Below are 24,379 nucleotides of genomic sequence, written 5' to 3' on the forward strand. Positions count from 1 at the left end.
TGGCAAGGGAGGGGGAGGGGAGTTAAGGGAGGAGAAGGAAATGGGAGTGGGAAGGAGGTGGAAATTTTTAATAAAAAAAAAAAAACAAAGACTTCATCTACCAGTTCAGTTGATCAAATTATTTATCAAAGCAATTAAGTATTTTCAATTTAAATTCAGAAATAATAACAGTTTGTATATACCGAAAAAAAAAAGAGACTGTCTATTCTTCCAAAAGTCCTGAGTTCTAATCCCAGCAACCACATGGTGACTCATAACCATCTGTAATAAGATGCCCTCCTGAGAAACAGACCTGGTCAGTCACTCTAACCAACTTAGACCATGAAAGCCAATATATACAAGTTCAACAGAACCACCATATATGAGCTACCCACGCATGCTTTAGTATTCCCAGGGCAAAGGAAAAAAGTAAAGTAAAATAAAGAATACAATGTTGCTTTCTTTATTCTTTTAAACTACATGCAATGTGTAATGGCCCTTCAAAGTATTTTGACTCAAACCATCATTCTTATAAATGGAAGCAGTGCAAGCAGTTAAGCATCTAATTATAGATTGTGAGAGAGTTATAAATGGAAAACATGAAGGTTGTACTTAAAGACTAGCATTATATCTTGAAGGTTTAAGCACTGATGAAATATTTGCCTGTTTTAAATATAAAGTTGATGGGATATTATCTGTATCTATGGTTTTCTCTGTTCTTTGGTGTATCAATATAGGACAGACTAAAAAGAATTAATTCTGCTTATTAGGCTTAATACCTAAGTTTTCCTCCTTCCATTCCATAGATTTTCAATATTTTAAGGATAAAAGTGTCTATGAGAAAGTCAATCCAAATAAGAGAAGAAAAAAGAATCTAGGAAAGAAACTGGAAGGTGCAGTCAGTGTGACGAGAAGCGTTTTCCCTGGCAATAATCAGCTTATTGCCAAGTCAGTGATATTCGTGGGTAAAGATACAGAAAAAAGGTAATAAGACTACAAGAGAATCACAAGTAGAGAGAGAACATCTCTACATGAAGGAAGGAAGTACAGCACACATCATGAGGTTATGTGCATCAATATGTTTCTTATTAATAGAATCTTACTTTGTTTCCAGCTTGTCTTCTCTTTTCGTGCAACAGTTATGTGAATCTGGACGTTTGACCCAAGGAATAGGAATGTAGCTAAAAGTGATAGAGAAAAAAATTCAGTTCTTGTTTTTCAACCACCAAAAGTATTTCATAAAATGCACATTATGAATATAAACTTGGCAACATTTACGTTATCAGTGATTTTTTTTTTGAGTGACAAACATTTTGAAATATGAGAGGCAAATTTTCCACAGAGTAAAGAAAACCTTGTGAATGATGAATACTGATGTTTATGCCTGTCTTTCTGCTATCCGGTTTAGATTTCATGTGCAGGAGGCCAGAAAACACTAGAGAGATGGATTCTGGGAAGAAAGTAGTAAGAAGAAGATAAGATGAGGGCTAAATGGGAGAACGGGAGAGTCTGTGAATCATGGTGCAGTTTCAATTAGATTTCAGTGGAAGCTTGGTGGATACAGTCTCAGACGACGCTATGTGAGAACTTGATGTTGAAACAGATTATACACATAGGGGCCCCTGAAAGTGTGGCGAAACAGCAGCTTCATCAAAGCTCCCCAAGGTCACACTGCACTAGAAAATTCTAAGAGAGCTGGCATAAGTTCTCTCGCCCTGAGAAAGGTAAACAGGGTGGAAGAGAAGCTGCCCGAATTTAGGATCTTGGGAAGATGTTCCAAAACTGGCTGTGACTTGGACTCCAGTAAACGTTCATGTGGAGCTGTGTCTAAAGCTGACGTGGAGACCTTTCTGACGAAGAGTTCAAGACAGTGATGGACTGTTGGACTCAGCACACACTGGAAGGAGCTCATACTTCCTCCTGTGACATTACCTTTTCCAAATTCAGAGGGATAAGTTAGCCAAGACCACTGTTTTGCAGGAGGGAATAGGGTGAAATACTTTGTGAAAAATATTTGTGATGATTGCTTTTTTAAACAAGTTAAAGACAAATTTACAATATTATGTTGCAAGCTTACAGTGAAATTAATGTGAACAATTTTAAATCAGGCAAGGCCGCTGAAGGGACAGGGGGATAAAACTGAGCAATAGGTAACATTGGCATCCCACCAGTCATGGTTTACACCTAGCATTCTAGCTATGGGAGACTCCAGGAAGTAAGGAAGAGGGAAGAAAAAGAGTGAAGTGACAGAGTGAAGGATAAGGTTGCAGTAATGATGAGATAGAAATTTAAAGAACATTATGAATGTGTGAAAACTGGTAACTATGTGTCCTGGATTTTAGAAAAGAGGTAATTAGAGAATGTTTCTAAGCAACAATCCCAAATTAAGGCAGAGCAGTTCCCCCCTGGAAGCCTGCCTCCTTTTTTGACATGACCCCCTTGTGATTACATATGTTTGAGAAGATAAGTTGTACCATTTAAAGTTAAGAGTCAATAAAGGCACCCACACAAGAGCTAGACACATGTTTTCTGCACCGCCATTCTTATATTTCTCACATGGTCTGTGGGCTTGCCTGTCTGCCTTCAAATCCTGTGGAACTACAGTGAATCCAGTGGAGGGAAAAACCCGTCATTTTCAACAGTGAGAAGGGATTAATTAACTTACTTTATGTGCTCCAGGCAATTTTGAGTATATTTTACTGGCTTCTCTTGAAAGAGTAGTAAATTGGATAATTTCTAGAATTGCCCATTACATATTTGTTGTTAAAATTATAACCTATTTAACCTTTCCTATAGTAAGTTTTCCATCTATTTTAATCTTATTTGAGGATACACATCATGCTCCCACATTTTAGCTCATAATTTAATTAAGTCATATATTTATGTCATTTCTGAATTTATGCATCATGGGAAGAAGGCCTTTTAAGCCATTTGAATGATGATAAAGAGAGTAAAACAACTAAAAAGTCCATATGCTTAAAGTAATTCCATGTTATTATAATTGATGAGATAATATATGATGTTTTCTTCTCTATAATACTTTAATAATTTATTAAATGTATTTAATTAGGAAATTAATTTTAAAGATCAGTAGATTAATTATTTCATTCAAAAAGTAAATTACTTTTGAAAAAGTAATTCAGTAAAACTTGATGTCATTTCAAAGTTATATGTCATATAAGGTTTTCAACATGCATCAGCATCAGTAAATTCATGAAGTGTGTGTATGTGCACGGACGTGTGTGTGTGTGTGTGTGTGTGTGTGTGTGTGTATAACAAAGAAAAAGTAGTCATGGATTTGAAAGAGGGAGGTTTGGTACGTGGAAGGAGGAATATTTGAAGGAAGGAAAAGGAAAATGAAAAGGGAATAATTGTGTTTCAAAATATTTTAGAATAAGGATGTGCAAGTCATTGATTTGGAGATGATAGGTAAAATTTTGGGGGAGGTAATCAACTGATAATTTGAAAATGGGAAATATCACATAAAAGTGGGCAATAGACATTTAAAAGTCAGCAACACAAAACTATGTGCTCCAAAACAAATGAACTCAATCTAACATGAAGGAAATGTGTAGGGCAATTTGTATAACTGAGTGTCATGAGAGCCAACAAATTGCTAGGAGTCCAATGGATTTAACACTGGGATAAATGCCTTATGTACTAACAATTGGTGGGCTGAATTGGGAACATGTTTTAAATTATTGGTACTCTTAAGATAAGGTTTCCAGTAGAATGTATACCACAACACAAGCATTTCCTTAGTAACGTGTGCTTTAAAAAGTGTGTGAAGAAGTAAGAGCAGTGTTCAATAAATCTTTATAAGTAATATTTTGAATATCTCATCCTTTGATGAGATTTAGTTAATTATAATGTATTGACAAGTAAAAACAATAAAACTGGGCATCAAAATAGTGACATGTTAGTCATTTGATGCCAGGAATTGATGGGATAATGTATAATAATATACACAATTCTTAATGACCTTTGTTGTAGTTTTAGCAGTTTCTAGAAGATATGAAGTCTTTAAGTTGGCCCATTAGTTAGTGTTAGCATGGGGTGATGCTATAAGACCCATTATGTTCTTACTTTTTATTCAACTTGTTCTACTCTGTTACTAACTGATGGAAGTAAGTTAAAATTTATATTATAATTGTGGGCTCACTTTTTAGTCAAGTTTTGTGAATTTAGTTTACATACTTTTGGTTTATGTTTTTTTCCCTTAGGAAACTGAATACTTGTTTTCTACAGTATTACTATGGATTGCATAGTCATCATTCCTTTTGCTGACTTTATTTGTCATACTTTTAGAATCTGTAGCTGACTACATTTAATCAGTTAGAAAATAACTATCATTTGTTAGAAGTCTCTGTGTTAAATTCTCTGTCTTCTTTTCCTCTGGAGATTATTTTTCATACATGTTACCTTATTTCGTTCTACTTTATTTGACTTTCTTACAGATGTTTATTCTCTATGTGCTTTGCTTTCTTTATTTTATAGCTAATTTTCTCTGTTTAATCCTGGACATTTTTTCAAAGTGTACTTTAGTTCATTGATTACTTTTTTATTTCTGTTGAGTTTTCTGCTAAATACAGCTGAAACTTTTTATGTAAAACAATAATGACAACCAATGACTCAAAGTCCTAAAATAATGACTTGAAACAAATATATTTATGCAAAGGTCTTTGGTTTTTGGTTCACTTAGGAGGTGGTTCATTGTACTTTATTTTGGGGACTCTTAATTTACAAACCTCTTAGACCACTGAAACTTAGAGGAAAAGATATCACAAAATTCTTTTTTCACCCTGTTCCTACTCTGTTTCATTATGGTCTTGCTATTGTGTAATTTAATTTGTTTAATTTTCATTTAATTCTCTGGCTCATCTTCAACTATCAATTTTAAATTAATTAACTAAAGAACTCAAATTAAAAATATTCACTCCTTCAACTCTTCAATAAACACCTCCACAAAGAAGAGAGTCAAGTGACAAATAGACATATGAAAATATTATGAATATCAAAAATATCCACAGACTAACATACCTAAACAAGGCACCACTACTACTTATCCAGCTGAACAAGCAAAAATCAATAAAATCATCAAATTCTGACTAAGATATGAAGCAAAAACCTCCTCTCATTGCTGCCGGATTGCAAAATAGAGCCATTTTGAATATCACATTTGCAGGTTTTCTTTCAAATTTAGCATACTATACCATATTATACAAAGAAAAATTATCTTTGTTGACACTTACCTAAATAAGTTAAAAACTTATGTCCACAAAAATATTTACACATCAATTGAGAACAAATTTATTTATAATTTCAAATACAGAAAAAGGAATCAGTCTGATCTTCTGTAAGTAAACAAATAAACTGTTATCCACAAAATGAGCTAATATTCAGTGTTAAAATGAATGAAGCTATCAAGTTACTTTGATATAATGGGAACCTTAAAGGCATAGTGAAATAATTCAATCTAAAATAGAAGCATATTTTCTGACATTCTAGCTACATGACATTATGGAAAAGTCAAAACTATGGAGACAGTGAAATAATCACTCCCTGTCTGGAATTTGGAGAAAAACGAATGAGAAGGCAATGCTAGAGAACTTTTAGGGAGTGAGCTTATTTTATACAATGTTATAATAATAGTTTAAAGTCACTTTATAGCTATATAATTTATGAAATGAACAACAGCAACACTAAACTTTACTGCAAATTGTAGGGTTTATGTGGTGGTTTAAATATGAAGACCAACATAGGCTTATATATTGGAAAACATGATCATAGGGAGTGGTGCTACTTGAGAAGGGTTAAGAGGTGTGGCCTTGTTGGGGTAGGTGTGACCTTGTTGGAGGAAGTGTGTCACTGGAGCTGAGGACTGGTTTTCAAAAGCCTAAGCCAGGCTACATGGCCCTCTCTTCCTTTTGCCTACGGAACTAGATGTAGAACTCTCAGTTACCATGTCTGCCTGTGTTCCAGCAGCTCGCCTCTATGAGGATAATGGACTAAACCTTTGAAACTCTAAGTAAACCCCAATCGAATGCATTGTTTTATAAGAACTGCCATGGTTATAGTGTTTCTTCATAGCAATCAAACATTAAGCATGATGTATGAAGGTGAGGTCATAGATTATGATTAATGTGTCACTGTAGTATGGTGTGCCCAGTATGTAGATGGGGGATGTTGTGCTGGTATTGGGTTTAAAAGGGTCTAAGAAAGCACCATGTAAATTCTTTACTATGAACCTAAAACTACCCTTTCAACCAAACTTTATTCTTTTACAGGTTAGATCTCTCCTCTACAGATCTTATTTGCAATGTCAAGAATAGTAGCCAAGTTTTCTGCTTTGTCTCCCATAAGGTAGCTATTTCTAATTATATGGCTTAATCTTATAGTAATAAGCAACACCAAATACTTGGGAAGTATTTAAAAAGCAGAATGATATTAATTATCTTTTAAAATGCAAATAAGTTTTTCATTTGACTTTTGAGGTACAGGCTTATTGTACAGACCACACTGACCTAGAATTTACAATCTTTGTACTCAGGCATCCTGAGCATTGAGATTACAGGTGTTTTTGAAAACTATAGGACATTGTGAGATGGTATTTTTTCCTAAGGTTCATTTGTTGTTATTTTTACATGTATGAGTGTTTGGTTTGCTTGTGTGTAAGTACACTGCATTGGTGCCTGGTACTAGTTGATGCCAGAAAAAAAACAGCCACTGTTTTTTAGCTCTGGCCCTTGTGAGATATCTTACTATATAAAACATTTTCTTCCTATTGCCAATGTATAGAAAATAACCAATATGAATGTGAAAATCAGTTCTTTGGATTTAAATGGAATTCATCGGGTAAATAACTTAAAATTGTTTTATGTAGACTTCTTACTTCAAACTTTTCTTGTCAGGTTGAAGTCATATATAATGGTTGCCTTTTATTAATAGGCTGCTACAACTGCCCTCATTTTTTCTATAATAATGCTAGTCATTGTTGTTTAAACTGACCTTGACTTTGAAGGGTTTGCTTCCTGTTCCCCCTATCTTCATCAACAGCTCTCTGAACAGATGTTCAGACTTGTGTCTCTTACCCACACCTATTTTTAAACCTTAAAACCTACTACTGTGCATGTAAAGAAAGGGTTACAGATATCAGCTCATGTTAGCATTGCAATTTTCTTAAATTTAGAGATTCTAATACAATTCTATTGCATAAAGTACTTGAATAATATATTATTATTCCTGAGCCTTAGACTTTGTGCTGATTGTTTAAAATTGAAAATCTAATTTGCTTTCTTGAGTCCATTTTTATTTTCAGTGTTCTGGGCATGTGTGAGATTCTGTGAATTTAGGGCAGGTCAGAACTTGAGCTGACAGGCAGCACAGTGTGACCTAACAATTCAGAAATACAGATTTGTTAGTACAGTTGTTTTTCAATGCCACTGTCTTGTGAAACCCGCTAATGAGAAAGTTAATTGTCTTATTGATTATATCCCTTGGGTGTGTGGTCATTTTATATTTGCCAGCATATTTATTTTGCAATCCAAAAGTTAAAAACTGTCATAAGATTGTAAGAACCAGAGGGGACGAATGACTCCAAAGAAACAATGTCTTGTAGACGGATGCATGTCTGATGGACATATGAACTCATTGAGAATGTGGCATCATGCACAGGACCGAGAGAAGTTTACACCAGACAGGGTTCCAGAGCTAAGAGGTAGATGTGGATGTGTGCCTCCCCCCAACCAGGATGCTATCTGCAAGTGACACATGCTTGTAAATGAAAAATTAGTTTTCCGCTGCGGAGTCTCATTGAGGATATTAATCAAACTTAAGGGTAGTCTCCACACCCAGCAGTAGATGGGCAAAACAAGATTAACCCATTTCTACCAACAGATGAATACATTAGGAACATGTAGACAATTTATAATGTAGAATATTGCCTATATTCACATGTATTAATATTTTTTAGCTTTGAAAAGAAGAAAATATTGCCATGTCTGACAAAATGCCTGAACCTGGGGGGACAATAGAGTAAGTGCTATCAATTCTACATGATTCCAATTACCTGGGGTCAATTTCAGAGAAACCAAATAGAATGGTGATTACCAGAGGTCAAGGGAAAGGGAAGCATGACATTCAGTTGGCATTGTACTTTGCTCAAGGTCTATTTGTTCTAGAGATCCACTGTACAGCATAGTGTTCATCTTACAGTAATGCATGATACACTCAAACTTGTTAAGAGAGTAGAGCATTTTAATGGTATTTCTAGAAGTCATAACATGTACATGCACACACACACAGCATTAGCAGAGGGATAGAGAAAATTTTGATGAAGTAATTGATGTACGTGTTTCCTTTATTTTGATAATATATTATGATAGATCCACATGAATGGGCATGTATTCAAAATCATTAAATTTTGTAAACCTATATCTTCTGTTTTATATATAGTATATATCATAATAAACTGACTTAAATAAGATTCCCTGTCTGTATTGGATGATGTCAAATATAAATGGAATATAATGAAAATATATAACATTAACTAGAGAAGAAAAAAATTAAGAAATACATTATATGATCACAGGATAAAACTTTTAAAGAATTAATGTTTACCTTATAATTGTGTGTGTGTGCATGTGTACATGTGTGCATGCGTGTGCATGTGTGTCTTTGTAACCAAAAGATGATGTGGGATACCTTAGAGTTGGAGTTTCAAGAAGTTGTAAGCTACTCAATTTTGGTTCTCCAATCCTAACTGAGGTCCTCAGGTACAGCAGGAAACATTTTAGCCATGGATTCATCTCTCTAGCACCAAGAGTAAATATTTTATAGGCTTGTTATCTAAACAGCTGTAAGCAGATGCTGTTCATTCATTTCCCAGCAGTCCATAACTGAAATAATCACACAGAAACTTTATTAATTGCAGCACTGCTTGGCTAATGACCCTAGCATATTCCTAGCTAGCTTTTACATCTTGAATTAACCCATTTCTGTTATTTTATATTTTACCACATGGCTCAAGGGTAACATGCTTGGGTGTCTGTCTCCTTCTGTGGCTACATAGCATCTTCCTGATTCTGCTTACACACACTCTCTCTCTCTCTCTCTCTATATATATATATATATCTGTTTGGACTTTCCACCTGACTCTGTTAAGTCATTGGCCAAAAGCTGCTTCTTTATTAACCAATAAAAACAATATTCACAGCATACAGAGGGGAATCTCACATCAAATAACAAAAGAAAGAAAGGAAAAGAGAAAGCAATACTCACCATAGAATAACTATCAAGTTATAGTCTTTTTGTGCTATGACCTATTGACACAAAATTTCTTTTTACTCATTTTTTTTAAATCAATCATTTTATTAAAATGTCCCAGCCATGCCTCACCTTTCAGGATGATACTATTCCATCATGGGAATCAGTCTTATGTGCAGGGTAGGGTTGAACTGGATAATTTCTTCACCTGACAATTTACCTTTCATTGGCTCAAATAGCAATCAGAAAATGCAAATCCACATAATGGGGTGATTTCAAACTCTTGGGATACATTCAATAATTAACTGAGAGTTAGGATAATATGGTTCATTTTTTTGAATTAAGCCTCCAAGGCAGATTCAAATTAGAAGTAAAAATATGGCAGATTTAAGTCTAAATTAATTGCAAGATGTTCCTCTTGGCGAAAGAAAAATCCAGGCTATAGAGGTGGATTCACTTAGAAAGTTCTGCTCACCAGACTCCAGGGACTTCTGTCTTAGATCCATGCAAACTGATGAGTTCTTTGTATTTTACCTAAAAGGGAGTGAGAAGAATCTTTTGAAATTGTTTCACTGGACTATTGTGGGAACAATATTCAGTGAGTTGTGGCATCTCTTCATTCTCAAGTAAATAAATTAAAGCTGGAATATGAAATCTTTTATTAAATTATCCTGTACACCTTCATACATGTTTTATTGACTTAGTTCTTTGACAGTGTCATGTATGTATATAATACATTTGATTACATTCCCCCTTCAAGATCTCTTATCTCATTTCTATCCCTTTTAACAATCTCCTCTCTACCAGAACCTTCCCTGATTCATGATTTTTGCTTTTATTTTGTGATCCATTTGGTTTAGCCATTGAGTGTAACCACTGGAGTGAAGGTGTATCTATTAGCCTGATGGGGTCATCAGTGGAACTTCACTGGAGGCAACAAGTCTCTCTCTCTCTCCTCTCTCTCTCTCTCTCTCTCTCTCTCTCTCTCTCTCTCTCTCTCTCTCTCTCTCTCTCTCTTCCTCCAGAATCTACCAACTAGCAAATAGTTCACCAGGGAAAGCCTTGAAGCCAGAACTTTTCTTCCATCTATAACTGGTGATTGAAGAACCAATTCTTCTGCAAAGACAGGGAAAACTGCCTTCTAAGTTTTTGTGTTTATACCTGTTGTTGAAAGCTACTCTCAGTCTTCATCAAAGAAGCCTCTCTTTCTAGTGAGTGATGGTAAACACAGAGCCATGCATACACACAGTGTTAATAACAAGTGACAGAGATAACAGGTGCTCAACCTTAAATATGAAATTTACATCACTCCTTTATGTATATTTTGAAGTTAATAATGTGACGTTACCACTCTAAAATTCAGCAATTAATTAAGTTACCATTTATCTAGCTGACTAGATTCAGAATACAAACAAATAAAGGACATCTAGTGCACAGCAACATTTGTCACATTACTGTTTTATTTGCATAATATTTAGCTCTTGTTTTGGGGAAATTAGTTTATATATACATGGAAGAACACCAAAGCCTAAGAATATCATATAGAACAGAAAAGACACAGAATCTCTTTAAGTATCAGAGGGAATGATACTCCCTTTTATAGGTAATGTTTCTTGTCAATATACTGAATTATAAATATCATTATTTTCATTCACTCTCAGAGGGCTCATTCCTTGTAGATAAATGTGTATAGTGTACATCCAAACTTTAACAACTGACAAGCTATCTTTAAGTCTGATTGATGAAAGTATTATTTAATTGATAAAAATTATTTAATAAAAGTATCTGAATTACCCCAATAGTCTTAAATACGTAAATAAATTTCAACAAGAAAACAAGAATATGATTTTATCTTCTAATATTCTGTGTAAATAGGAACTATAATTAGTATCATGGACTACTGCAGAGAGCAAAGGAAAAGGCAGTGAAGAATCCATAAGTGAAGTAAAAATACCTCAAATTTGCCCAAATTTATATTAGCTTATTTTCAGTGTAGTTTTTAGATCATCAGGCAAAGTAATCTATGAAAGGCAAACTTCATGGATGTCATCGTATATAAAGGAGCCAAGTAGTAGCAGATGCTAATTGAGAATGTTAGGAGCACATTCGTATGCTCAGAAATTGAGGTTGGCATTACTGGGGACAGAGCCAGAGACCACTGCCAGAGGTGGAACAGTTATAACACAATACAATAAAGGACTTCATGATTGAAAAGAGTTACATTTCTTATCTCCTGTTCTACCTCCTCCCTCTTGATTATGTATTAGAGGGCAAGCTAGTGGGCTTGATGCAGCAACTACAGCCACCACCATGTTTAAAGTAGAAATTGTCAGAGTATCCTAGAAATTAGCATTACCATAGGGATGTGACCCCTTTCAGAAATCCAAAGAAACAACTGCTATCAGGAGTAGATAATCAACCCAAAGATTCTGTTCTAGTCAGTTTTTTCTGTTTTTGTTCAAAAGAAAAAAGAATGCATGTCATTGCTTGTTCCAAACATAATTTCAAAATTAATAATAGTTTTTCTCTTTTTAATATTCAATACTATGTGTATATTAGTGATCCACTGCTTTTAATAATGTTATTCTCAATATGAATAAGAAATAAAGGAATGATAATTACATATGCACGCACTTGCATAATCTGTACAATTGCCATCTATCCTAATGATACTTAGTTCTCCAATTATAGTTAAAGAATCCAATATTTCCTTTTATTTAAAAGAATCAAACATTTTATAATTATGACATAGATTATTCCTTGGTGCAGGAGAATTGTCTTTATTCTGTCAATCATGTTTTAAATAAACGCTGATTGGCCAGGCAGGAAGTATAGGCGGGGTCAACCAGACAGGAAGTAGAGGTGGGGAATAAGAACAGGAGTATTCTGGGAAGCAGGAAGCTCCCTCCTATTCCAGCCCAGACCACCGAGAAGCAAGATGTAACCTGCCCGCTGAAAAGTATTAGGCCATGTGGCTAACATAGATAAGAATAATTGGTTAATATAAGCTACAAGAGCTAATAAGAAGACTGAGCTAATGGGCCAATCAGTTTATAATTAATGCAGACTCTCTGTGTGATTTTCTTTGGGGCTTGCCTGCTGTGGGGTACCAGGCCAGACTGAAACCCCAACAGGCCGGCCCTCGTGTTACAATTCCTACATAGATATTCTTTAAAAACCATGCAAATACATAGATTGTAATACTTTTGTACAACATGTTTTGGAAAATGTACAAGCTCATAGAATACTTCCCAATCAAGGTATATCCTATGATAATTCATTACATTAGAAAGGTCCTAACTCCTCTCTGCGTAAAATTGCCTTACCATAACCCTAAAATTACTATTTTCATAAGAGATTTTTTTCCTATTGTTTGGAAACTGTCTGTAAAAGTAGTGAGGTAGAGACCAAGCCCATCGCCATTGTCCTTGGCTCCTCGGTCAGCCTCCACCATCAGCCACCCTCAGAGAGTCCGATTTGGTCGCATGTTCCATCAGTCCCATTCCAAGTGGACTTGGTGGTCTCCCATTAGTTCTGTCCTGTCGTCTCAGTGGGTGAACGCATCCCTCATGGTTCTGACTTTCTTTCTCATGATCTCTCTCCATCCGCTCCTCATCAGAACTTTGGGAGCTCAGTCCGGTGCTCCTATGTGGGGCTCTGTCATTTTCTCCATCCAATGCCAGGTGAAGGTTCTATGGTGATATGCAAGATATTCATGAGTATGGCAATAGGATCTGGACATTTCTGGCACCCTCTCCTCAGCTGCCCAAGGATCTAGCTGGCTCTGTGTGAGCCTTGTCAGTTTGGTTGCTCACCTTCCTGGACCTGGGGGGAGTTGGGAGGACCTTGGACTCAACATAGTGTAGAGAACCCTGATGGCTGTTTGGCCTCAAGAGGGAGGGAGTGGGGGTGTGGGTGGAGGGGAGGGGAGGGAAGGAGGAGGAGGAGGGGAGGAGATGGCAATTTTTAATAAAAAATAAATAAACTGGAAAAAAAAGAAAAAAAAAGTAGTGAGGTAGCCTATGTGCTTCTGTGTTTAAATTCTACTGCAGCAGTGTTCTGAGGTTTATTCATGAAAAGGAGTAGCATTCACTAGCCCTTTATTATTATTATATGAATTAATCCCTGGAAAGACCTGTTGGCCTTAGTAGTGAAGAGACCCGAGTTTATGCTAAAGTTCATCACTCGTCTATATGTAAATTTGCATCCCTTCACTGAGTAGGTAATGCCTCAAGTTTATCTCCCCATTATAAAGGAGGAGGGGATTTTTGGCCAGGTTTCAGCTTTGTTCTTTTTTTTCTGCCATATATTTGTATATTAACAGAATAAACATTTAATAAATGTCTCTAAATTACTAAAAAGTTTGTCTTATGTCTATTAATCTCATTGCCAACTAAATTTCTGAACAGAAAAATTTTACTTTTTTATCATTCTTAAGAAAGCTATTCATAATTAGTATAAAGGGGGGTGGAGGATGTAGTTTCTACTCCAAATTGTATTGTTCACTGCCTTTCTGTGTTTCTTTAGTTTTTAATTGTTTTAAACTTGATCAAGCTAAATACATTTCATCTACATCTGTCAAAAATCCTCCCATATTTTAAATATACATTTAAATTTCCATGTAGCTTTTTATTAATAACTTAGAACAAGAGAAATTTAATTTTAACAAATTTTGCAATCTTATTGTATTTTCTATCACTTGTATTTTAATCATTCTTTAATTCTTTAGTCAATCTTCTTATCATTATTTTAATCACTCATAAATTCACTCCTTCATTCATGCAACAACTATTGTAGGTATCAAGACTGTATTAAGGCATCAGAACATTATAGAAAGTATCAACCTGTACCAGTTTATATTCTAGTATGTCAATCATAATTATACTTTTATCATTATACCCATAAAGGAATTAAATTCAATGCTTTTGATTCTCTGAAAGAAGTTACTAATTATGCTACAATGCATTAAAAGAGGGATATGCCCTGATCTTGGCAATATCAGAGGTCCATACCATGGGATACAATGTTAGAATTAAGTTATATGGACTTAATTCACATAAATTTGTGACAAGTGTACTGGTGTAACTGAGTCAAGGTGAGCATATATATATATATATATATATATATATATATATATACATACATACATATACATATATATGTATATGTATGTATGTATATATATATATATAGTTGTGTGCACATAGGAATCAAGGGTTAATTTAATTGCATAGTAATCTCTGTAAGAAGATAGCATAACATAGTTTAGAAACACTGGATGTTCAACGGAAAAGGTGAGAAAAATTTGAAATGTCCATATTAGGAAGACAAGTACCCATCATAGAATATTTAAGGCTCTTTAAGATTTTAATGGAAATACCATGAAACTACTTACTTGGCTTAAAATGGAGCTATGAGGAGTGCAGATATATAAATCTGGAAGACAAATTCAGATGCAATGTGTGTATTTGGTGCCACTGGCTGACAGAAGACAAAGGATGCCTTCTGTGTTGATGAGTTGCCTGAGGTGTCAGGAGTGAAAAGAGCTGCCGATTCTGAGGCTGCAGAATCTCCTAAAATAATGATTTTCACATTTAAATATACTGTATATATTTGTAGGAGTTTCTCTTTACTTTTTATATTTTAAATCATGTAAAGGATTTTTTTAAGAAGTAACCTTAAATCTAAACAACTTTCAATTCAATGTGGCATTTTCCATTACCTAGCTTTGGATGTAGATGACTTGCTCAATGCCTACAGTACTGTGCTTCATTTTTAAAATACAGATCATAGTGGTATGTAGTGTGAAGCGGCGGGGCTGTGTCCCGCCACCCGGCCGCCGGCTAGCTTTACACCCGAAATAATTACACGGAAACTGTATTCTTTTAAACACTGCCTGGCCCATTATCTGTAGCCTCTTATTGGCTAATTCTCACATCTTGCTTTAACCCATATTTAGTAATCTGGGTAGCACCACGAGTTGTGGCTTACCAGGAGAGATCTTAACCTGCGTCCATCTCGGAGAGCAGCAGCATGGAGACTCACCACGCGACTGCCTGAAGCGTCTCTCCAACTCTACTTCCTTGTTCCCACAATTCTGTTCTGTCTACTCCACCTACCTAATTTTCTGTTCTTAAAGGGCCAAGGCAGTTTTCTTTATTAATTAACCAATGAAAGAAACATAGACAGATAACTCTCCTCCATCAGTGGTAAGAAACCTAAAAATCACTTTAGTCTTGTATAAAGCAGTGTAAGTCCAGTTAAATCGTATTCATTCAATATTTTCTAGTTAATTTTGTTCTCTAGGTTTTAAAACACATAATACCATGCATATAACTTAAAAGTGGACATTGAATGGGCTGTTTGGATGGTCAAGTACTAATGACACAAACGTAAAGACCTCAGTTCTACCCTGAGTATCCTCAGGACAAATCTGAACTTAATGATGCAGTCTATAATTCCAGTACTGGTCAACCAGGGATAGGAGAAGGCCTGGAGTTTACTGAACAGTCACTCTGGCCAACTCAGTGAGGTATAGATAAAGGGAGAAACTTCGCTTCAAATAAATTAGGTGTAGAATAATGTATTAATGTACACAACCTTGATTTATGGCTTCTACATCATGATCCACATGCATATGCCCTGTACACATACATTGCACATATGCATGAACATATGTATATGTATATATATGTATATATATACAAAAGATAAATAGTGATAATCACTGTATTTTAAATATTATTAAGTAAATTAGGAGCTAATGGACTAATGAGAAAGTAAGATTATAAAGGAGACCAAAATAAACACAAAGTGAGAATAACTATAAAAATAACGCATATATTCAAAAAGATTATTTCAATTGTTTTATGCTATTTATTGTTGCAGAATGGTTATAAGTAGACTAAGATTACTCTCTTTCTGAGTCCCCCAAAACCTTGGTTGCTTGCTTTGTTCTTATTGAGTCAGAATTGTTAAGGATCTAAGATTTTCCCATGTTCACAGACAAGTTGCATGGGTCTCTTGCTATCCTTTGATGTACGTTTTATCCAAAACTCACATTGAAATTTTTTTTGACATTGTAACAGCATAAAAAGGCAGGATTTCTAAGAGATGATAGCACAAGGATCCCTTCTCAATAGTGGAATTGGTGTCATTTTGAAAGGGAAAGGTTGACACTGTCTCATTCTGTATCATTTCCCTTTCTATTTTCACCATGGAATGACAAGAAAGAAAGCCTTCAACAGATGTCACCTTGGTCTGGACTTTCTGACCTCTGTAAGAGTTAGTTATGTGCCAGGCGGTTGAAGCACAAACCTTTCATCCCAGCACTTAGGAGGCAGAGGCAGGCAGATCTCTGTAAGTTTGAGGCCAGCCTAGTCTATAAGACCAAGTGCCAGGAGAGTTTCTGAAGCTGTAGAGAACCCCTGTCTCAAAAAAGAGAAAAACAAACAAACGAAGTATTAGTTATATATTCTGTTCATTATCTATTACCCAGTTGTTGATAGAAATTTATGGCATCACAGAATGAACGAAGCAAGACACATGTGCTATCAAAGAACATAAAGTAATGGGTGAGAGGTATAAATAACTTCTCTTCACAGTGAGAAGTAAGAGCCAAGCAAGCCTTGCTCTAGTCCCTCGTCTCACCTTCTCACAGGGATACAGGAAGAGAACCTAGTGTTCAGTTGAAAATACAGAACTAGGCCAGACCCCTCCCCACAAACGACCCTATAATCCTCCCACATGACATGCGGACACGTGTTAATGCATATCTCAAAGAACTAATGAACATTTATAAAGAAAGAAAATCCGGGACCACAATCAAAGGAAAGAAACTCTGTAAGTAGAAAATTGCAAGATTAAATAAAGGGTCATCCCTGAAGACATATACATACAAATCACATTATATAGACTGAGCTGGTTGTGGTTATACATTTAAGAACATATACAAAGAGAACATTGGATGAAAATTCAGTAAATATCTATTAGAACCACTTGTTGTATGATATCAATTAGCTCCAACATTTCTGTTTTGTCTTTGTCTCAGTGACCTTACTATTGGTGAGAGTTGGGTATTACAGTCACACTTGATCAGTGTGTGAAGGTCAATATGTGGTTTAAGCTGTATTAGTGTTTCTTTTCTTAACTTAAGCACCTTTATATTTTGTGCACTGATATTAAGAACTGCAATGTCCTTTTGGTGGATTTGTCCTCTAATGAGCACATATTGCCCTTCCCTATCTCTTCTGGTTAGTTTTGGTTTGAAGTCTGTATTATTAGGTATTGAAATAGCTACATCAGCTTGCTTTTTAGGTTTGTATGCTTTTTCTTTTCCCAACTATTTATGCCAAGGAGATGTCTATCTTTGAAGTTAAAATGTGTTTCCTCGATGCAGCAGAAGAATGGATCCTGATTTATCATGCATTGTTAGTTCGTGTTGTTTTATTGGGAATTGAGACCACTGGCGCTGAAAGTTATGCGAGAGCAGTATTGCTGATTTCTATTATTTGCTGTCGTGACACAGTTCCCTTCTGCTTTTGACTTGTTATTTATTCCCTGCGGGTTGTTTTTAGGGGTAGTATGGAGTTATTCTTATTTTTAAAATTCTTAGTATTTTTGCCTCTTTTGAAGTTCTTAATACTTCTAAAGTTTTAGTATTTTAGTGCCTTCCGTTTATAAAGCTTTCAAATAGATACCTTTACATTATTTGTTTTCCTTTCACAACGACACATGGCGATATTTAAATCATATGTATACAATTTAGCTCAGAGCTCTTTTAATTGTATATAACAGTTAATTTGGGCCAATGTGACATATAGTCAAACATTCTTTTTTTTATTTCTTTTCAATTTTTTTGAGATAGGGCTGTAAACATCCCAGGCTGACCTTGAATATATTATTTAGCCAAGGATGACCTTGATCACCTGATGCCTAGGATCACAGCAGTGTTCCCCCATGTCTTACCTTATGCAGTGCTGGAGATCCAGAAACTTGAAGGCTAGGTAAGCAGTCTAGCAACTTTGTTACACTCTCAGCCCTATTGTAAGTATTCGCCAAGGAGGGGAGATAATCAAGAAAAATAATTCAGGGTGGAGACAAAGAATTATTGAATGTTTATGCAAAATAAGAGACATTAAGCATTCACATGAAATGATAACCATTTCTAGGGATATCATCACTAAATATAATGACTTGGCCTTTGCTAACATGCTTTCTCTTTCCATAGCTCCTGGAGAGAGGAGTCTACTGGGATTTCATATATTCTGAGATTATGCAATAAGAATTCTGGGCATTTCTATATTTGTCATAAAATAAAACAAGTTCTCAGCTCTGATCACAACATTTTTTATTTCAATATTCACTGTTTATCTCTTTTATCAATGTAGCATTTCTTGAATAAGCTTTGGTGAAAGAACTGTGAAAAGCCTTAGATCTACTTCTTATAGACATACATAGAACTTCTCAGGAAAAAAAAACTTTGTTTTAAATGCCATTGCATTAATACACTTTTATTTTATTTTTATTTTTTATTTTATTTTGCTATGGCATAAATATGATTTTTTTGCTTTAGCCAGATTCTGACACAATAGAGTCTTTGACTAGAGAGGAACAATTAGACTGAGAGATACTGTTGGAATAATTCAGGACACTTAATCTGGTGGAATGAGGGGTGACGTGAAGGGGAATTTCAAAGCTTCTTCTGAAATGTTGGCAGAATAAAAGATACCTGCTAGACAGAAATTTTTCAAGGGAGAATATTTTAGCAGCATGCTATTTGAGACTTAGGTGATGGCTCAGTAGTTAAATAGTTTGCCATGCAAGTACTGGGGCTTGAGTTTAGATTCTCAGAATCTACTACAATGGCTACCTGCATTCCTGGAACCTGCAACAAGCCAGTCAGCCAGACTGGCCAGCTGTATAAGGAAGCTCTGGGATCAACAGAAAGACTTTTATTCAATGAATGACACTGAAAGCAATTGAGGAAGGGTCTAGGCATCAACATTTGGCCTCCACATGTACCTTCACACACATGTACCTCACACATGTGCCAAGATACATGTATGAAAATCATACAGACACATTCCTGAGAGAGCCAAAATCTAAAAGTCTTGTAGTTTGGGGATGCAGAAACAGTAGTGTGCAAGTGTGACGACTTGAAATCAGATCCCCCAAAGATTTATAGAGCCATATGTGGCAGGTAGCAAGCTTAAGCCCTTTGCCCTTATGGAAGGTAGAGAGAAGAGTCCTCAGAGGCTTTCAGGACAGTTAGCCTGATGGACAGAGTGGGAAAAGTTCAAGTAGCACAGTCTCAAAGAAGGTGGAAGCAGAAAACCAGCACTCAAAACTGTCCTCTGACTTTCAGTTTTCACATAGGTATAATTTCACACATGAGCGCGCTCATACACGCGTGCACACAGAGATCTTAAAAGGATATCATTTTTATTTTATTATTTTATATGTATGAGTATCCATTATGCATATATGTATGCTTTGCCCACATGTATGTTTGTATACCACATGTTTGTCTGGTGCCTGAAAAGGCCAAAGGAGAGCTTCAGTTCCCCTGAAACTGGAGTTACAGATAGCTGTGAGACACCATGTGCATGCTGACACTTGAAACTCAGGTCCTGTACAAGAGCAAGAGCTCTTAGCAGTTGAGTATTCCCTGATTCAAAGTCTCTTATTTCCACCCCCAAGAAGGAGTACCTTTCAAAATTCAAAAATGCTAAACTCTTTGAATAAAAGCAATGGTCAGTACCGATGACTGATTTAGTTCTGATAAGGTAACTTTAAATAGGCATACCCTAGTAAGTTGTGGGAAGGGTTAGTCATAACTATAATGTAATAGTATATATAGATAACACACCTTTTCTGAGTCATCATTGTGCCACCAATAAAACACAGTAAAAGAGAATTGGGGGCAAATCTTTGGTTGTAAAGAATATGTTCCCAGACTGGTTAAATCCAGTTTTAAATTAATTGTTAATCTAGAAAACAACTTATCTGTAAGTGAAGATATGTTTAATGATATTCCACTATGTAAACTTTTAAATTCTATCCTCCTTGTGTAAGAAGAACTGAGAATAGGTGACTTCTGAGTCAGAACTCGTACAGGAAGACATGATTTCCAAACCCAGCTCATTTACTGGGAGGAACTAATAATTCTGATCTCACCCAGCTTTAATGCATTTATTTGTAAAACGGATATTATCTATTTTCAAAAATGAAAGCAGATGTTTCACTTCTTTCTTTGGATTTGGAAATGAAACCAATGCATTTATAAAATAAAACTAAAGAATCAAATATATTCTTCAAATTGTCTACTTTGATCAGCACCTCTAAGGGCATTCATACAAAGGAAGTGAATACATTCCCTAATGATGTGTTTGTAGCAAATTTATTGGCTCTAGACATAATACAAATGTCTTTTTTGTTTAAATATTGATAAGACATGCTCATAATATCAAATTTATCTAATATTTATATGAATTTACTTTTTAAAATATACGTGTGGGTATGTGAGGTCATGTTTCTAAACATTTGAATATTTTTCACTTAGTCCTATGATGCCAAAAAAGATAAAGATCTTTACATAAAAACTGAGAAATGTTTATTACTACCTTTTTTAACTCCAAAACTATGAATAAATGTTTATTTTTAAATGAAATAGATCTACTGCTGGTGTGCTGCATATACTGTGAATGCAGACTGGTGATTTGATGTCTATGTGGTATTGTAATGTCTAAAATGCCCAAACATAGAGGTTCTAGAGTTGTCTACAAACAACTCTGCAAGGAAATAGATCCCTAGCTGTAAGGAATGATCCTTAGGCTAGTCACTGGACATGCCTATGAAGGCTTGCACTACTTAGGTCTGTTGCATTGGGAAGACCTACTGTGAGATGAGATGGGGTCCTGGATGGAAAAGGAAAGTGGGAGTAGGGACTGGGGAGTGACCTGAGCAAGAGCATTCTTTGTTCTAATTTTCTGGGGAATAATTCTTAGAAAGAGACTCACCCGTCGTGATAAAAGTAAGAATGAGAGTATCGAATCACCAAAGCAGTATTATGTAACAATTTTATGTTTTTCCATCACCTACAGTATCATAGAGAAATACATTTCTGAAAAATTAAAAATGAGGATGAGAAATTATTTATTCCTCTGAATCCAGACATCTGAACTAGTAGAAGCTGTGGATGTTGTCATGTCACTTAAAAGTTCTCCCTCCCAATTACATGTTTAGTCATGTTTGTTTTTCGTTGAGGGATTCTGTCACCAATTGATATGTCATACTTTCATATCATCCACTTTCCCAAGATCATACCGCCTTCTTTACTTACACTTTCCCAAGATCATACCGCCTTCTTTTCTTACATCGACTCAGCATTACAAAACAGGATAATTCTAAAGAAAACCCACATTGCGAGAAGTGCCAGAAACCTTGTCTTCTTCAATTCTCTAAAACAGAGATGTTAACAGCTCACCATGCTTAATGGCTTGAGCAAGGTTGTAAAATATAAGACTCTTTTCCACAGATGAGCATTGTTAGATCTGCTACCCCTAATGAGAGGAAATCACGATGGGCAATAAACTCTCTGGGAATTGCACGGATTCAGGATGAGGCATTGACATGACCTCCATGGCAAACTTTTTTCATTCATGCACAAACAATGCTGCTTCTTCAGTACCAAAAGGAGCTCACAAATGATTCTGTCATTAGAGAAGACTTTTTAATAACAATCTTACTCTAAACATGGTGCATTTCAATAAGATGAAGAACTTTATACTTAGAGTTTTGTCTCCCCAGTGTGAAGTAATGATTTCGTGAGAAATTTACTTTTTGCTTAATTATAATGCCTATGTTTCATATCAAGAAAGCAATAAAAGAATATAGAATAGGTGAAATATTTCCTTTATTATTGCTTTAGAATGTTACAAATGTTTGATATAAAGCATCATTTATGTTATATTTCAGTTTTAGATGTAATACTCCAATTCAGTTATAATTCTATTCATGATAGTTATTTCATGATTATTTATTCAAACCAATGTAGGAAAATTGGGAATGGAGCATTACCAGGAAGTATTACTACGGGCAGTATTTACAATAGGCTACTAATCAGCATTGACCCTTATTTTTAATATACATGCTAAAAATGTCAGAAAAAGAAAACAATCATATCATTGTCTCACATGGGCCACATACCTTCAGTAAACTTAGTGCTGATGGAGTTTGAAAGGTTTAAGTGTAAAAAGTATGCTTCTATTTAAAAATATTTCTTCTTAATTTAGATGTTTCATAAATATGAACACTGAGTGAACAGCTGAGCAACTGTGTATCATAAAGTGAACATTAGGTTTGTTTTCCTAGTCAAATATTTTATCTAGATTACTATCTTGGTAAAGTCAAAAGAAAATAATGAAATAAAAGTAAGAAAATAATAGTTTCTTAGCAGATAATGTGTGCCCAGAACTGAACTGAGGGGACTAGATATATTAACTCATTTAGTGGTCATAATAATTCAAGGAGATAAAAGCTATCTTTAAAATGAACTATCAGTGGACCAAGATATTAAGATAACTTAATGATAATGTCATGGAATTTGCTCTTGAATGCTGCAGGCAGTACTTAGTGGACTAATCTCATGTAAGTGAGGACATCTATAATACTGATAGAAATGTAGACTGGGAAGACTATGCTCACGTGAATTCAGAAGGAATACGGACTCTAATGACAACTGAATCAAAGCCACTCGTGTTATATTTTAGTAAAGAATCTGCTGCTGTCACGAATTAGGTCGGCGGGATAAATAACCAGGCCAGCTCACAAATAGCAATTATATTTTTAATGGTTATAAGGGGAAATCCACACTACAAGAGTGGGAGGGGCAACTTCCTATCTGTCCAGGTGGGAGTCACACAGAGAAAGTGCCCCTGGGTCTTCCCAGTTTTCCTTCCTGGACTCCAGGTAGCCACACCTTAACTAGATGTGATTGGTTGACAGAGTTTCTCCATCATTTCCCCCTTTTGTCTAAACAGGATCAATCCAAACCCAATACAACTATATACAATAGGAGCAGATACCAAATACAAATTATAAACAATAAACAATATTAAGCAAGGAACACATAACAAAAGTTTTACTAATCATTTTATTTTAAGGACTCTAAATGTTGCATTGAAATTAAGCTTGGTTAAATCATGAGGAGGGTAACTACAATTATCTAATCTTCAACTCCATTAAAGATCTGAAAAGGGAAACAATATTACTTGAGTAAAGAGGAAGTACAATTGAGAAACTCCCAAAATGTGCAACAAAAGACAGAGACAACTGACTACCTGGTCAATCACCCAAAGTCTCATTTGCAATGTTGAAGCAACCAACTTTGGCTAAGGCCTAACGTAACTGACATACCATTTTCAAAGGCAAGAAACTTTTCAAAACTACTTTACCCTGTTTTGGCAGGATTTGACAGTCCTGTTTTATCCATTTACGGATATTCTATCTCTGTCAGGGGTTGAGGTATGGGCATTTCTTTGTCCAAAGGCCAGTTCTGCCAAGAAGAAAAGCTCCAGGTAGAGTGTCTTTGGTGCTCAACATTCTTTCGGGAATAGATCGGTGTTGCCAGGAGTGATTGTGTCTCACTAACAAGGAAATCTAAGTTAGGTTAAATGCCATTTTCTACAGCTCTTTAAAGCGGTTGATTATCTATCTATACTGAATATAATCTTTACGTATCTAAAGAACCTGATTAGTCTAATTATAAATATGACAAACATAGATGACTATAATGTTAAAATACTTTGTAACATGTAATTTGGTTAGACATTATAGTTTTAATAAATTCAATTGAGAAGATAAGTAAATATTAACACTCAGAAAAACTGGACTGATTAGAATTCTGAAGTTATTTTTCTATGACACCTGAACATAGTTGGACACCATAAGCTTATAGAGAGTGGCACTATTAGGAGGTGTGGCTTTGTTGGAGTGGATATGACCTTGTTGGAGGAAATGTGCCACTGTGGGTGTAGGCTTTGAAGTTTCCTATACTCAGAATACCACACAGTAAGACAGTAAGTCAGCCAACTTTCTGTTGCCTCTTAATCAAGATATAGGACTCTCAGCTCCA

Source organism: Arvicola amphibius, chromosome 10, assembly GCF_903992535.2.
Source record: "Arvicola amphibius chromosome 10, mArvAmp1.2, whole genome shotgun sequence".
Classification (NCBI taxonomy): domain Eukaryota; kingdom Metazoa; phylum Chordata; class Mammalia; order Rodentia; family Cricetidae; genus Arvicola; species Arvicola amphibius.